The sequence below is a fragment of the Octopus bimaculoides genome, chromosome 6 (assembly GCF_001194135.2).
Source record: "Octopus bimaculoides isolate UCB-OBI-ISO-001 chromosome 6, ASM119413v2, whole genome shotgun sequence".
Classification (NCBI taxonomy): domain Eukaryota; kingdom Metazoa; phylum Mollusca; class Cephalopoda; order Octopoda; family Octopodidae; genus Octopus; species Octopus bimaculoides.
Window position 1 is genome coordinate 4,348,875 of NC_068986.1, and position 18,605 is coordinate 4,367,479.

Below are 18,605 nucleotides of genomic sequence, written 5' to 3' on the forward strand. Positions count from 1 at the left end.
ATATGTGTATATGCATATACATATGTGTATATATGTGTATATGCATATACATATGTGTATATATGTGTATATGCATATACATATGTGTATATATGTGTATATGCATATACATATGTGTATATGCATATATATGTATATATATGTGTATATGTATGTATATATATATATGTGTGTGTGTGTGTTTATGTATATATGTGTGTGTATGCATATGTGTGTGTGTGTTTATGTATATATATGTGTGTATATGCATATATGTATGTGTATATGCATATATGTATGTGTATATACATATATATATATATAGATATATATATGTGTATATTCATGTGTGTTTTTGCATGTGTATGTATGTGTGTATGCATGTATGAGAATATGCATGTGTATATATGCATATTTATGTGTATACACATATATATGTATGTGTATATACATGTATATATATGTATGTGGTATATATGCATGTATATATCTATATATACTGCAGGCTTCCACACAGTTTTCATCTACCAAGTTCACTCTCAAGGCAATGGTCAGCTCAGGACTGTAATAGGAGACACAAGTTGGCATGCAGTGAAACTGAACCTGAAACCAAATGAACTTCTTAACCACCTTTGCTTTCATAAAATTTTTCCTATCCTCATTTAATATTACTGTAGTAGACAAATTTTCCCATTTTCAGTTTAACTGACCACTTGATATGGTATCAGGCTTGCCAATTTATTAATGGCCTCTGAGAGATTGGCTTTCATATACTGCTGCTGAACTCAGCACTAAGTCGTCATCTACTCCAGATGTTAAGAAACATGAAGAGCTTTAACTCTGCCACACTGTATTCCAACTATTTGGGGAATAGGTTAAGCGTCATCTGAGCTGGATTCCCAGTAAAGCAGTAACAGACAACACTCATAGAAAAATAAGATGCAGCTGATTCTGTCCATTAGTTTGCTTGCAATCATAAGTCATGAGCTGTATTTGCATCTATTCTTTTTTGTTGCTCTGGAGCCAAGGTGGAGGGTAAAGTTAGACATAGGAGTCTAAGTCTGTGAAGGTTAACTGAGGTGTTACTGTAGTTGTCTGCATGAATTGCATATTTTTTTAACCCATTTGTTGAATTCTGTTTTTCCATGCTAACATGGGTTGGGCAGAGAGCTATTTGAATGTAGTATTTTATGGCCAGATGCCCTTCTTGTTGCCAGCCCCTACATCATGTGTCAGGTGTCAGCACACACACATGCATGCACACACGCATGCACACACACACACACACACACACACACACACACACACACACACACACATACACATATTTCTTTCAAGTAGCATCTACCAGATCCATTCATAAGGCTTTGATCAGCCCAGATCTATAGTAGAAGATAGTTACCCAAGTTGTCATGCAATGGGACTCAACCCAAAACCATGTAGTTGAGAAGCCACATCTGCTTATATATATGTAGATAGATAGATGTAGATGTAGATAGATATTGATAAATGGACAGATATATAAAGTATATATGTCGCTATTATTGCTTACTAAATGGAATGTATTATACAATATTTGTTTTCACAATATTCATAAAATGAATCATGGTATGTTCAACTTCAAAGTATTATCATGTGTTTGATACAAATGGTCAATTGCTATTTAATTATTGAAGATTATTTCTGACTTGTCACTCTTTAACTCTTTCATGACCATTTCTCAAACAAAATACATAGTTCTAGGTTTCAGTTAATCTTGAAACTTATCAAATATTTACAGAGAATTAGTTAAATAGTTATTTTTTAAAATTAATTGATGAAGATAAGAGATAATGTTAAGTCAGTTTGTTATACTTAACATTGAAGCTCTTGTCCAAAATGGTGATGGAATATTTTAATTTAAATATCTTTTACCTTTTCCTTGTTTCACTCATTATACTGCAACCATGCTAGGGCACCACCATGAAGAATCTTACTCAAACAAAATGATCCAGCACTTATTTTAAGCTTGCTACTTATTCTATCAGTCCCTTTTGCCAACCTGCTAAGTTACTGGAATGTAAGCGCAAGCACATACAACACAAGCATCTTTCGGCTTCTATCTATGAAACCCACTCACAAAGCTTTGGTTGGCCTGAGGCTATATTAGAAGACACTTTCCTAAGGTACCATATGGTGGGACTGAATCAAGAAGCATGTGGTTAGGAAGCAAACTTTTTACCAGACAGCCACGCCTTCTTCACCAATATGAACAATTTAAAGGACTAGAGATGGTCTCAGTCAAGTTAATATCAATATACTAGAGGTGGTTTCACTTAGTTTTATATGAATGGCCTGGAGGTGGTCTCCATCAGGTTGGTATCAAATGACTGGAAGCAGTCTCATGAGGGTTATTATCAAATGGATTTAGGAGTTTAGAAGTTAACCGCTATTTAAAGAATATGAGGTGTCTATCTTTTCAAAGATTTTGAAAGCAACAGCCTTACTCTTTTATAATGTGGAATACAAAAGAGCTTTCAACATATGTATATGGAACATTAATGTTGATATATTTATTAGGATTTTGATAGGAGTCATAGAATTACCATGGCATAATATGCAGGTTAAAGCTACTGTTTGGAAGCCAAATTAATATTGATGTCTTACTGGAGCTATTCTTTTGTAACAAATGCTGAGTTTATGTATTATGTTATAGTTTTGATGTTACCCCATAATAAAACCATTTATAGGAGTACTACAGTGAAAGTGAACATTTAATATACTACTGTATTTTCCAGTTATTGTTGCCAGTTCAAAGTGGCTATTTATCTCCTTTTTAAGGAAATGTTAATAAAATAGCCAACGAATATTAAGCGTTTCAATCTATGCTCTCAGTAATTATAGTTGATTCAATTGTTGGAATGAATATTAGAAAGTTGAACCTATTGTTTAGTATGTCAATGAAAGAGTCACTGATCTTATATATTCTCTTGTGAATATCATTTATGTTATTGTTGGTTGTTGTGTAGCCCACTCAGCTTTGGTTGAACAGAGCTCAGCCAGTTTTTAAACATTCCATCGTCATTGATTTTTTTAAAAAACTTTTATTTTCAAATATAAAATAAAAATTTTATGGTCATTAATTAATATATTTATTTTGAGAGAGCAGCTAGATTTAAAACCAGCAAAGTAGTATTTATTGACTAAACTATAAAAATACTCTGCTTCTTCAGATCCTATAAAGTACTAGTTTTATTGTATTATTAATGGTTAAGCTGTTTGCATTTCATAACCGTTAATATATTGTCATCACTTAAACGATATCATAAAACTTTGACTTAATAAATTATAGTAAATGCTGTGTGAGTGACTGTATACAAATAAGTACATGTGTCCTTTTATCAAATTGCTATAGTGAACTATTTTTACTGGTTATTCATAATTCCTTTTAAAGGATAACAATTATTGTGTGAAATTAGGAACTATATTTTATAATTGTAGTTTATTATTATTTTACTGTTGCAGTTGTTCCATTTATGCAGTAATGTTACTTACATCAATTAGTTTCACCTTTATTTCACTTTGATTAATATTCTTGAGATAATCAAGTTTAACTTGATAATTTCCTGAATGTAGCTGACATACATACACACACACACACACACACACACACACACACACACATATATATATATATATATATATATACAAGACAAAGATATTCAAATTATTTGGCATAAAAATAATTAATTGATTATGATTGTAAGTTTCTTAAATTTTAACCTCATCTTTAGAAGTAAAACATTTTAAATATTCATATATTTTAATTGTTTCAGTTAGTTTCATTCCAGTCTTTGTTGCTGGCATCAGGACCGGTACTACTGCCACTACTACCACCATCACCATCATCATCATCATTGTTGTCATCAATCCTGAATATGTATATGTCATGGAATAATGTGTAAATCTAAATATTTTTAAATGTTTCATCTTCAAAAAGTAAGGTAAACTACCTGGAAAACTATTGGGATCTCATGAATAACTTGCCTCCAATTTTTTTAGAACATACAGAGTATATTCTATATATATATATATATATTTTTTTTTTTCTGAGAAAAGTCCTAATTGCGGAATTTAATTGATATCTATTTTATTACAAGTCCTGTTGCTTAATTGAAGCCAAGTTATGTTATCCATCGTTGTTGTAAATTATATTAATGACCCGTAGGGACAATGTATTTCATTATGCAACCATAATATACAACAAAGTATATTAAACAGTTTTTTTTTTTAATAAGTCAATACTGTGTTCTACTGTGTTAGTAGTTCTGTTATTACATCACTTGTTAAGGTTTCTCTACAGATTTTCTGTAGAAATTATAGCCAGCACTGATTTTTCATCTTCGATCTCTTTGTTGTTTACACCAGGCATCTTAGATGCGAAAAGTCGTAACAAATCAGTGCAGGCTATAATTTCTATTGAAAGTCTGTAGAGATAACCTTAACAAGTGATGTAAATTATATAAACCACACCAAGACAAAATTCACAGCTTAATAACTATTCTTATTTCTGAAGTGAGGTGTATTGCCTGCAATAGGACACTATAAAAGCAAAGCCTCTGTCCTTACTTTGTGAATCAAATTACCTTAGCCTTTTCTTTATCTATTTATTTACATAATTTAACTGGCCCAATTTCAGGTTTCTTTTTACTGTTCTAGGAGGCCTTTATTAATTGCATAAATTCTCATCTGAAAATTTGTATGAGCTGTTATTGTTGTTGCTATAGCGTTAATCAATTTTACTTGCTCTTCGACTTTAGTCCAGCAGCTGAGTAAATAATCTTCTCTCCCATGCCATTTATTTTAGATAATCTTTGCTGTTTAAAACATAACATGAATTTTATCATGCTGTACTTGTACCTTAATTGGATTGTAACTATTGACATGTTTCCTTTTTTTCCCTTGCTTTCTTTGACAGTTAAAGTGTTCATGAACATTAGTCATCATTCTTGTAAGCTGACTACTTCTATCAATTTTTGCTGATACTGCATTCTCACTAAGTAAGTAGATTTGCTTTTTCCTAAGGATTATCATATTTCATGTTTCCTCTGCACTTCACTTTGCTAACACATTTCCCAACATGTACCTTGTATTTACCTCCATCACCCTACCAAATGTTTCATTCTTACAACCCGCCTGTCACCAAACAAAAGAAACGGAGAATTCTCATTTGAAACAATCAACTCTTTTGGAATTTTAGATTCCAGGCATTTTTTAATCTATTGTGTTTTGTAGCTATCAAAGACATGCTTTATCAGATCATACCATAGTTGATAGTTTTTCTGAGAGATACATTACTTGTTGCTGAAAGTGCTCAAGACAAACAATACTTTTAGTGCTAAAACAGTTTTAAATCCTAGACAGATAGACTGGCAAGAAATGTTATGAAAAGGAAAGGATCTTTAATAGTCACTAGTGTGATTGATTTTCTAGGTCAAGGGGTTAAAAGTAATTAAATAATCAGTCTAATTAGGTTACAAAAATACAAAACAACTTGGACAGTTTGTTTGAGTATAATAAGAAAAGGCTCTGTCACTTTATTTGATGAAAAAATTTTCTATATAGTTTCATCTTACTGCGTAGCAAGTGCCTTTTACAAGCTGATCTCTTCTTTGTAAGTGGAATTGGTTGATGGAAACTACTTGGAACCTATTGTGTGTGTGTGTGTGTGTGTGTGTGTGTGTGTGTGCGCACATAAGAGAGAATATATATATTCTATGCCTTACATGAAAATGTTGAACTAACATTGACCACATTTGTGACTAACAAATTGCCCTCTAGCTCTGTGTTCTTCAAGATGGATAGATTAAAAAATCCCTTAATTGAAAAGCACATGCTAATGATAGGAAGGGTATCCTCTTGTGAAACAATGCTTCATTAATATGTATTTGTCTAACCCAAGCTTGCATGGAAAACTGGAAGCAAAACTATAACATTTATGTAATCAGTCTGAACATCCCAGAGTAAATTACTCAAAAACTAGAAATTATTTAATGCATCTTAGATGGATTGAAAATTCAGTAAAGAAGCTCTGTAGCTAATCTTCTTCGCAGTCAGATACTTTGTTGCTTATTTTTAAAAAAATTTTTGTTTCAAAATTTCCTTTATAATTATGAAAGTTACCTTGGATTTATGTTGAAGTTATCTTGACCTTGTCTGACCAAGTTCAAAATATTTCATGCAGTACATCTTGGTTTAAAAAAACTTTTATTTAGTTTTTCAAATGTAAAATAAGTAAGCTTCTTGTATCTTCCTCATCTTTATAACACATTAAAAGCCATGAATTCCTATTTTGGAATTGTAAGCAAATATGTGTATTTTACATTGGTATCAAATTTTGGCATAAGGCCAGCAATTTTGAGTGGGTGGGTTAAGTCTATTATATTGACCGCACTGTCCAACTGGTACTTATTTTACCAATGCAAGAAGGATGAAAGGGAAAGTTAACCCCAGCAACTTTTGCAGCATGGTAATGATTCTGCCAGCTGGTTGCTTTATTTATTCTACTCTCTTTTACTTGTTTCAGACATTTGACTGTGGCCATGGAGAACCACCTTTAGTCGAACAAATCGACCCCAGGACTTATTCTTTGTAAGCCTAGTACTTACCCTATCAATCTCTTTTGCTGAACCACTAAGTTACAGGGATGTAAATACACCTACGTTGGTTGTCAAGCAATGATAGGGGGACAAACACAGACAGAAACGTATATATATATATATATATATATATATATATATATATATATGTGTGTGTGTGTGTGATGGGCTTTCAGTTTCCGTCTACCAAATCCATTTACAAGGCTTTGGTTAGCCCAAGGCAGAAGTCACTTGTCCAAGGTGCCACGCAGTCGGACTGAACCCAGAACCATGTGGTTGAGAAGTTTCTATCTATTTATTTTTTCTCTTTTTGTACATAATAGTAATAGTAGAATTAAAGCAGTGAGCTGGCAGAATTGTTCCTGCGCCAGATAAAATACTTAGCAACATTTCATCCATTTTTACATTCTGAGTTCAAATCCTGCTGATGTCAACCTTGCCTTTCAGTCATTTGAGGCTGATGAAATGGTACAAGTTGAACACTAGGGCCGATGTAATCACCCTACTCCCTTCCTCTGAATCTGATGGCCTTATGCCAAAATCTGAATGAAATTTCGTAAACAGAGATAATGTGGAACAGTTTCTCTACTTGATAGGTGGTCTTTATCCATCACCCTGTTCAAAACCATTATCTTGTCCTTGGCAGCTTTTGGCAGAGTACATTCCATTGTCTGTTGCTGGAATTCAGAGTGTGTCTCCATTCTGAGGATAATCTCCTCTCCTCCTCCTGCCCACCTTAAAGATCCTGAAAAGGTCATAGACACCTGCCCTTCCTTCTTTAAGCTATTAAAAGAAAATCTACCGTTTTCACTTGATTAAAATTGTTATTAGCAAATTTCCTTATTATGAAGTATTATTTTATATTCATAAAGAAATGAAACAATTTCAATGTTTCTTGTTTTGAAAGAAATAATCCTTTGTAGTTTAAAATAAAATGTTATCTTAGAGTTTTTCTAATTAATTGAGACGTGATTATATTTCTTTATCCATTTTTTGAAATGAATATTCATTTAGTTGTTTATAAATGATATACTTCAGATAAGTTTGGCTCGCTTTGTTAGTTTTATCTCTGATGTTTATTTTGAATTTCAATTGTTGTATATACCATATTTTTGTTGTTGTTTATTAAAATAAAATAATTTAATAACCTGACTTATAAATTTACAGTTTAATTGGAATATATCAAATCTGTTATGTATGTGATTTCTTGGGTGTATGAAACAGAATGGGAGTACTAACTGAGAGTTAGTCTGAGCACTCTTTCATAGAATATTTGAAAATTAACATGGGGACTATAGAAAAAATAGTGATCATTTTGACATGATCTTGATGCAATTAGACTGGTACCTGAGAGAGAAAGGACTACAGTAGTTTACAACTATTTTCTTTGGGTTTTCTTAATATTTACAATGATTGGTTGGTTATTTCTTATAAGCATATTGTAGGTGATGTTCCATTTCAGATTTTGTTATTTTAATCAGTATTCGGATAGTTGGCCTACCCACCTACCCAGCGGGGTGGCATCATTTGGAAGCTACAACAGTGTGAGGAAGTGCTTTGTGATCAGCAGTGTGTAACAACAGCCAATTGTCTTGTCGATGCATTGAAACAGTAATTAGGATAATGATTGGTAGAGTTGTTAGGGTTCCAGAAAAAATGTCTTCCATTATTCGATTTCCTTCTTTACATCCCAAGTTCAAATCATGTTGAGATGATCTTTGCTTTCATCCTTCCATAGTTGATAAAATCAAGTACAAGTCAAATAATGGAGTAAATGGTATCAACTAGAACCCTCTCCTGAAATTTGCTAGCCTTGTGCTTAAATCTGAAATCATCATTTTAAAAGATTATGAATTTCTAAGAAAATGTTATTCAGTTGGCAGGGATAAATTTTATGACTCCATTACCATGTCTTTTCATTTGACTCTACACTTTAAATTGCAGCTGTTTAAGATTGTGATACAGAATTCTGCATTGGTTACTTGTTAGTCTCAAGAAGATTATGTCAAATTACTTGCCTTGGCTTCTGTAGACTTAAGATATTAAAAACACTTATCATATTATAATAGATAATACTATTGCCATAATATATAATATATATACGAGGTGGTATCAAAATATTCATGGACTAGCTCTGTAGCATGCCAACAGATGGCAGCACAGAGTTGCATGCACAGTGAGGGCTAGCAGTGACCTTCATGGGGCAGTATGCTGAGTGGCATTGCTGTGTTTACTGCATAAGTTGTGAAATTTGTGTTTTTGTGATCACGGGTATGCTGTAATCTGTGATTTTTGTCATGGACAAGGAGCCAACGTTGTAATTTTGAATTAAATTTGCAAAGTCTACTATGGAAACATTGAGCTTGCTTCAGCAAGCTTACACTGACTCGGCAAGGAGTTGTACGCAGTGTTTCGAATGGCATGGGCACTTCAAAAGGCACAACAGAGCCAGCCGCAGTTTAAACAAGAGCATGCTCGTCATTTTTTTCCAACATCCATAGTATTGTGCATCAAGAATTTGTCCCCCAGGGCAATCAAGAGTTCTACTGCAACGTTTTGAAGTGTTTGAGGAAGGACATTTGGTGAAAGTGACCGGATCTGTGAAGCAAGAAGAACTGGATTCTGGCGGCGAGCTGGCAGAAACGTTAGCACGCTGGGCGAGTTCAAATTCCGCCGAGGTCGACTTTGCCTTTCATCCTTTCGGGGTCGATAAATTAAGTACCAGTTATGCACTGGGTCGATGTAATTGAGTTAATCCCTTTGTCTGTCCTTGTTTGTCCCCTCTATGTTTAGCCCCTTGTGGGCAATAAAGAAATAAATAAGAAGAATTGGATTCTTCACATCAACAATGCACCCTGTCACCGAGCTCTCCTCATTCATGAGTTTCTCGCCAAAAACAGCATGGTATCACTTCTAGACCCACCCTATTCCCCAGATTTAGCACCTGCAGACTTCCATCTCTTCTCCAAGATGAAAATGCAGCTCAAAGGTTGTTGTTTTAACACCATTGTTAATATCCAGAGTGAATTGCAAAGGTCCTCAATTCATTTATGGTAAACAACTTCCAGACCAAATTCCAAAAGTGACAGAACACTAAAACCAATGTATTGCTGCACAAGGTGACTATTTCAAAGGAGATGATGTTAGACCTTAGGTAAATAAGTTATTTTTTATTAAACATAACTAGTTCTGGAACTTTTTGATAGCACCTCATATATATTACATACATACATACATACATACACACACATATATATATATATATATATATATATATATATATATATATATATATATATATATATATATATATATATATATATATATATATATATAAGAGACCACTAAGTGGACTGCTAATGTGCTAGAAGAAGCTGTTTGATCAATTGTACTACCAAATGTATTAGATTAGTAAATAGTGTGTATTTGACAGACATGTGTACCTGTAATAAAATCACCATGACATGGGGGTCAAGGCTGGACCTTTGAATTACGTAAACAATCTATTTGATGGGTGTCTGTACAGGTACCACATACCCAATTTCACTCACAAGGCATAGGTTGACCTAAGATTATAGTAAAAGACTCTTCCAAGATGCTACACAGTGGGATTGAACTTTGGGCTTTGTGACAGAGAAACAAACTTCTGAATCATTCAGCCTTGCTGCATCTACGTGTTAAGTAAATTATGTTCAATAAATCATCAAAAACTTAACATTGCATAATAACTCATGAAAGGGGAGAAAAAATGATTTCTTTTCATTCTTTGGGCATCACATCTATTTTCTTTTTTTTTTGTACTGTTAACAATTAAGCTTGTATAATTCCACATTCTACAGAGTCATCAACCAGGGTATGTAAATGCCATAAAAAGTGGATCACAGCTCAAGTTACAGGAACCATAATCAAAGCCAGAATTAATGTTCATAAAATTAATTTGGATTGTTTTGCCAGGGGAAAGGAGTGAAGATACCAAGTTTCATGAGTCACTGCTAATTTCCATATTGACCCCTATAGGGAACCCAGAAAGAAATTAGGTGCTACAAGTGTACCTCTTGACATTTTGTGTTTTCTGGGGCAACAGTTATATACTAGCTAAAGGAGTATAGCACCACTTGCATATTAGGTGACTCCCCCTGATCACTCTGATGGCAACCCTTCCTTAATTGCATCAATCTTTTGAGCTTTTAGTCACAAATTCGGACTTCTGATCTTGCTAGTGGCTGGCCTTTTTTCACTTCAGTAAAAGTGCTGCTGGACGTAGTATGTCCTCAAACTGTTATTCTAGGAGCAGGATCCTATCTTCATATCTGGAACACAAATGGCAAATTGGCAGAATTGTCAGAATCTCAGCTGGAATACCTCAAGATATTTGTTCTCACTCTATGTGCCCCAAGGTCAAATTGCACCGAGGTCAACCTTGTTTCTCATCCTCTCAGAGTCAATAAAAAAAAATTAAAAAAGCAATCCAGGATGTGGATTGGCAGGACTAGAAGAATACCAGATCTGATACTCTGCATCATTTGTTCTCTCTCTTTGAGTTCTAAGTTTAAACGCTTCCTTGATTTGCTTTGCTAGTAGACTTAATATGTCATTCAGTTTAACATCACCACCTGGTACCCTTTGTACTTTTAATAGAGTCCACTCTATTGCAAGCATTCAGGTCATGACCCTGGTTTGAGGATATCTCCTTTGAACCAGTCTTTGAGTCTTTGTAAAGGGTTATAGGCACCACATACCTTCTGAACTAAAAGATTTTTTAAAATGTCTCTTAAATGCATTCAAAGGTTGTCTTAAAGTTGTTTAACCCCAGGTCACCTTTGACAAGATTTATGATCAAAGATGTACCAAATGTGATCACTCTACCTGTTGTATATCTGTGAATATATTACCTAGTATTTGCAATAGATTTGTATTGACCATGCAACAAAATTCTCTGGCTCTATATATGAACAGTAATTATCATTAGTTGCCATCATCATCATCATAACTCATCATTTTGATGTCCACTTTACATGGTTCAGACAAATTTATTGAGGCAGTTTTTCTATGATCAGATGTTCTTCCTCTTACTGACACCAATTTCTAGGAAAGTCAATATTTCCCCACCTTTCAAACAAATAATTTAGTGGCTTGATATGTTTTCACAAAAGATTGCAAACAAATAACACTGTTTGTAAGGCAGGGATATTTTTTTTTAACTTAAGATGTTTGTACATTCATTTTGCCATCTGTTTTTCATACTTGCATAGCTTAGGTAGGGAGAGGTATTTGAGCCAGTTTTTTTACAGCCAGATGCTTTTCCTGTTGGCAACCCTTACATTTCAAGCCAGAAATTTTTTTTATTTATTCCATAAGAATTCAAAAGCACAAAGCTAACAGATGATTGTTGGCAGTAAATGTCAACAAACATGTCACTGGTTACAGCCCTATCACAATTAACATTAATGGTTATAAGTGTAGGCTGTAAACACACACACACACACACACACACACACACACACACACACACACACACACACACACACACACACACACACACATACATACACTCACCCATATATGTACATATATATACACACACACACACACACACTCACCCATACATATATACACACTCACACACACATATATGTACACATATACACACTCACACAGATGTATATGATGAGTGTGGGTGTGTGGGTGCATATGAACAACTTTCTTTTAGTTTCTGTCTAGCAAATTTGCTCACAAGACTTGATCAGCCTGGGGCTACAGTAGAAGACACTTGTCTAAGACACTGCACATTGTGGCTGAGCCAGAAACCATGTGGTTTTCAAATGGACTTCTTAACTACAAATCTATGCAGTAATTTCTTTAAGCAGAATAGAACTACCTACACTATAATCATGAACAATTCCAATTCCGGGAATTCATTCTCCTAATATTCACATTCATTTACATTTACACACAGTTCTCCTTTCCAGATTTTACCTGAGATGGCTGTTCTATCAATATAGCAGAATGAATACCTGGCTAAATTGGTTGGTTGCATTAGGGAGCCTGTGGTTCATTAGAGATTATCTCTATTTGTTTGTCCGTATGATATTACCCATACAGTTAATCAAAGATTTGGCATTCACCAGCAAAGGAGGAGTGAGAATTTGTATGAAGTAATTTTAGTTTCTTTCATATCTGAACTTGCTTACATTCTTTTTGTTTACATTGCCCGTCCTCTTTTAGTATTATTATCATTATTATTATTATTATTATTATTGTTTTCATTTTCATGGCAGTAGCTGCACTGCTAATGGCAATTGAAACATATTGTTTGTAATATACAATTCCCACCAAGAATACTTTTCTTTTTCTCTTAATGAGTTATTGTTGAGTGTACACAGCCTTCTCTGTAAACTACATACATAAAGCTGTCCTTAAAGAGATACTGAACTAATGTCTGTCCCTATGTATACTACCATCCTTTTAATATATCTTGCAATACTTATTTCAATTGAATTCTTTATCAACAATTTTGCAGTCAAGAAAACACACACTGTTCAATTTAGGAACCAATCTGTCAGAATAGAAAAAAAAATTAAAATAATGCTAAAAACATTTCTTGATATCTCATCATGTCATTATACATTGACTCCTAATTTATTTGTGATGAAATTTCTTCCTAATGTTTTGCAAATTAATTAGGGGTTTTAGCATGCAGAGACATACTTTCTTAGCTACATACATACATACATTCATAAAGGGAAGAATCCTTCTGATTGCTATCTGTCAACAAGCATTTTTAAGGATAGGTAATTATATATCATTAAATTTTTCTAAAGAAAATTTAATGAAGTAAAATTGAGAAAAGTATCAGAAAGATAGAGATAATTTTCTGTTTATTTGAATATATTTTCATGATTAGTGTGTTTTACAAATCAAAAAAGAACAAGTGAAGTTTTTTTTTTTTTTTTTTTTTTTTTTTTTTTGAGAAATTAAAATTTCATTTCCCCCTGTTAATTTTCAAAGATCCAAGATGAACAACTATCACAGAAGGTTTCCAATATTTTAGACTAATTAGTAAAATATATCCACACTGGTTCTAGAGGTTAATCATGTGAAAATGTCATTACCAACCTGTGTGATATTTGTTACTCTAATGGTTACAATAAAATGCTATTGATTCCATACTTTAGTCATCATTGTAAGCATCAATATACATCTATTTCTGCTGCTGAAGATTTATCAGTACAAGATGCTAATGACCTCTATCAATTATTTGTAGAAGGGTTTCTTTTTTTGTTTGTCGTTAAAATACAAACCAGTTGAGGTTATGTTTACATTAATGTTTCTTTTTATGCTGGTGATTGTTGTTGTTATTATTATTGAGTGAGAGAACAGTGCATATATGAAGCCCAGTATACCCATCATGACTACCCATCTGATAAGGGTACAGCAGGCACATGCATCATAACCATATGTGCATGACATGGTGATCTCATATATCAAGATAAACAGCACATGACTTTGCAGATGGGACCCAGTTAGAATTTTCTTCAGGTCGAGTGGCCCATCCTACTCAAAAAGTCTCTGAATAAGGGTTGTTTGAGGAAGTTGAACGAAATACCTATGTTTCCTAAGGTGAATTATCCAAACCCCCAAATATTCCTCTCAACACATGACTATGATGCTCACCCACTACTTCTGCTCATGATCAGAGATGCACATATCGTCAGCCACCAAGGGACATGCTCAACTGGTTACGGTCAAACAACTGACAAGCAAATCTGTAGTGTTGAGCAGAATATTTACTGTAGCCCATCTTTTAAATCAAGACAAAACAATGTACATAACACTTCCAGTCAGTTAATTATTATTATTATTATTATTATTATTATTATTATTATTATTATTATTATCATTATGCAAATGCTTTTACATGCTAATTTAATTAGCATAAATGTTATCTTGAGATTTGGTGACAACAAGTCTCCTCAAATCTAACTAATCATTTTTAGGATTTTTGCAGAGTACAGAGTGGCACTTTTCTATAAGTTTACAATACCTGTCCCAATTCCAATATCCTTCAGCCCCTTAAACAGATTAAGCATTGTGACAAATGTATCAATTGCCGTTCAAAAAATCTTGTTTAGATCCTGATGTTTCTCAATTTTCTCAGTGTCTTTGACATCATCCCTCTTCACACGTGAGATTGCAAAGTCATTGAGCTTATGCTGCTCTTTTTTTTATTTTTTTTTTTTGCCTTCCATGATCATTTCTGATCAATTTCTAAGGAGAATTCCTATAAAATCTTGCAATTATCATTTTCTGTAACAGCCTGTTGTTATTATTTGGAAATTGTTATCTTTGCAAATATTTGACTAAATCTGAAATTGTTCATTAATATTTGCTTTGATTTTTTGACAATTATTACAGTCTTAGAGTTTGTTTAATATAAGATCTATGTAACTGCCGGACATGGAAACTTAATTAAAATAAGTTATATTTTTCTATGCAGTCTTGATACATAAATTTTGCATCAATAATTTTAAAATATAAAACCTTGAATTTCTAAGGCCTTTGTTATGTAACAGGTTTTGTTGGTGATCAAAAGCACCACTAAATGGTTAAATACCTTAGACTTAGGAATATTAAATAATGTTTTCCTCATTAACCAATCTCTCTACCTTTCTTTAGGTCAAAGGTCTTGGTGTTAGCCTTGTTAAATATGACCTTTAACCAAGATAGCAATCATTTAATCAATCATTCATGTTGTCCAAAGAATTATTAAAATTTACATTATTCAAAGTCAGCCGTCATCACTTCTCAGATTGACATTTACAATAATGTAACTGTTCAGTTCAACTCGTTATTCTTTTAAAAAAGAAACCTATTGTGTATTGCTTTGTAGGAGTAAACCAACATTAACTAGATTATAGAGTTTAACAAGGTGTAGACCATAGCTGTGTGCTTAAGAAGATAGCTTTCTGGCTCAATCCCACAACATGCCAACTTTGAGTAACCACAACCTTTATATATATATATATATATATATTAATATTCGTTTTTATATTCAGTTATAATAAAAACAGTTTTACATTAATCTGATGGGTTACTCTATACTTTTGTTGAATAAAAATTTATTATTCTTATACTTGAATGTTGGTGATAGTGACTTCAAAGTTTTGGCCAGCTAAGCCATCAGTCCAACAATGGATCACCTGGCTGAAACTTTAAAGTCTCTATCAACCACATTCTTGTATAAAAATAATGTGTGTGTGTGTGTGTAAGTGTTGATGTTAGACTTGTTAAGGTATAGTTAATTGTTTTATCTATAGATATTTGTTGTTTATAACAACAAACACTTACTGCTGAAAGGACTCAGTACTTTTAGTAGAGTCAAATTTGTTTTCCATATTTGGTTGAAAGAGGCTTCAAGTTTAATTAGTTGCTCCCTCCCAGTCAAATACTTCATTCTACAATTGAAAACATGCAAACATGTAATATTAAGTATCAAAACTGATTGTTGTATTTCTGTGACCCAGTTACTGACACACTTCCACTGCATCTGTTGAAAGTCAGTTATTGACCTGATTTTATAAGCCTCTGGTGTTTTCATTCTTTTTTTTTTTTTTGTTCCTTTCCTTAATGATATTCCTCTTTCAACCTGACAGTAGTTAATGTTTTTTACATGTCAATTTGACATATAAAATAATTGTCTCCTGTTTTGGTCAGTTGTCCTTTTATGTATCTGTGACCTTTCTTTTTCCCTGAATTTTTGGGGTTGTGGATCTTATTGTTGCTTTCAGATTCTATTCCTCTTTGTTTCTCTTCTCTAACTCTCCTCCCACCACTTTCCATTTTATTTTCTTTACTTTTTATTATTATATTCATTATTACAGTAGTAGGCAGCAAACTGTTGGATAAAATGCATAATGGATTTTTTTCTAGCTCTTCACATTTTGTGTTCAAATTCTGCTGAGGTCAACTTTACCTTTCATCCCTTTGTGGTGGCGGGAGTGGGGGGGGGGTCAATAAATAAAGTATTGATCAAGTACAGGGTGTTGATGTAATCAATTATTCCCTCCCACTGCTGGCCTTGTGCCAAAAATTGAAACCATTACCATAGTTATTATCGTTGATATTTTTCTCATGGGTGTGGCAGGTTTAACTGTTGGAAATGTCATTCTTTAAGTCTTTCTAAATTATTTGACTGTGTCTTTATATCTGCCAACGGTAATGTCAGCTATTATTGTTGTGCTGGTGTTGTAGTTAACTTTTTTTAGTTAAAATGCAAACTATATGTAAGTGTATAAATACATGTAAATGTTCTGTGGATGGATAGATAACTGTAAGTGTTCAGTGTGGTGCATTGGTGTCATCCTCTTAAGATTTGTTGTTAAGGTTTGGTTTGTTCTCTCAAATAATTCAGTTACCAGCGTGAGCAATGAATGGATCATAAGAATGTAATAAGGATATAATATTAACTCTATTGATGGAACTGTCATATTTATCTAGAGTATGTAATATAGATGGAGGTTTCTTTTCCATAAAGTTGTTCCATCCAATATTAGTCAGACTTCACACTGACGTTTCAAGATATCACTCTGTGTTGGATTTCGAAGAGGTTTGTACAGAATTCTTTATAGCACTTTGTATAGAAAATTATATTTCTTAGCTTAAGATTGATATGTAGGCTTGCAGCAGTTCAATAAACAAAGATCGCTAAAATTAGTACCAGATTGAATAAGTATTGGGGTTAATGTTTGACTAAAATCTTTGAAAGTATCCTATTATAGCTGAAGTCTAGTAACTGAAACCAAGAAAAGAAAAATAGAAAAAAAGAAAGAATGGATTGACAAAATCATCTGTCTCAGACAAAATACCTGGTGGTATTTAAAACAGGCCTTTACATTCTGAGTTGATATCCTATCAAAGTCTTCCTTTCATTCTTTCATTAGCAATCAAATAAGTACCAGTCTAGTATTGGGATTTATTTCATTAACTATACCGTCTCCCTTTCATGCAAATATGGTCTTTCGCCTAAGCTAGAAATTAATGATAGACAAGGACATCATCATTATCGTTTAACATCCACTTTCCATGCTGGCATGGGTTGGACGATTTGAGATGGAGCTGGCTAGAAGGAAGCCATCCAGACTTCAACTGTCTGTTGTGGCTGGATGACCTTCCTAATGCCAACCACTTAACAGATTGTGCCACCAGCATGGATGCGTTTATGCAGCACCAGCATGGGTGCATTTATGCAGCACTGGCATGGGTTTGTTAAGCAGTGCTGGCATGGGTGCTTTTTAAGTGTTACTGGAACCTGGAAGGGCAAGCCTATATGTGTGGAAGTCAGCAATTTTACTTAGCTTGACATATATATTATAAATAAAAGATAAAAAACAATTAATATTTTGATTCTTTCTTTTCATTATTTTTTTAAAACTAATTCTAATTCTTATTCAGTATTAGTTATGGGAAAAGATGCATATAAAATCATTATTCTGAAATGCTGCTGGACAATTTTCCTTTGCTGCTGATATACTTTTGTGCTTTTTAGCACTATACATCTATACAAGATGTTTTCTCAAGACAAATACTACTGTTGTGTGGCTTTCTACTGTATATCCACATTGAGTAAGATACCCTGAATGCTATTTTGAACTAATACTGCTTCCATTGATAATAATGAATTATTACTTTCTAAGCCTAAAAATGCCAATATTGTACTACTCTGCTCCTGGACAGAATGAGGTACAACTTCCTGGCAAATGCTTTCAGCCCTTGGCCGTCCATCATATTGTATTCAGCCCTTTCGATTATAACTTTCCAACATTCAAGCCTTTTACATTTTCTGCCCTTAATACAGGTATTAGAGAATTGTTATCATGTAGTCTTAGCACTAATGCTTCTAAATTCTTTGAAAAATCTAACAGCTGTCTCATTGAGAAATAAATATGAAAATGGCACACACACACACACACACACACACACACACACATA

The 18,605-nt window shown here is 33.4% G+C and overlaps 1 protein-coding gene across 4 annotated transcripts in view; it reads left to right on the forward strand.

The window, feature by feature from the left end:
- The window catches only part of LOC106875251 (protein-tyrosine sulfotransferase 1), a 503,452-nt gene that overhangs the window by 148,604 nt on the left and 336,243 nt on the right, over positions 1-18,605 (forward strand). For all 4 annotated transcript variants that reach the window (XM_052968563.1, XM_052968566.1, XM_052968565.1 and 1 more), the window contains one exon: positions 4,937-5,018. The gene's annotated coding sequence lies outside the window, so the exon portion shown is untranslated. The remainder of the gene's footprint in view (positions 1-4,936; positions 5,019-18,605) is intronic.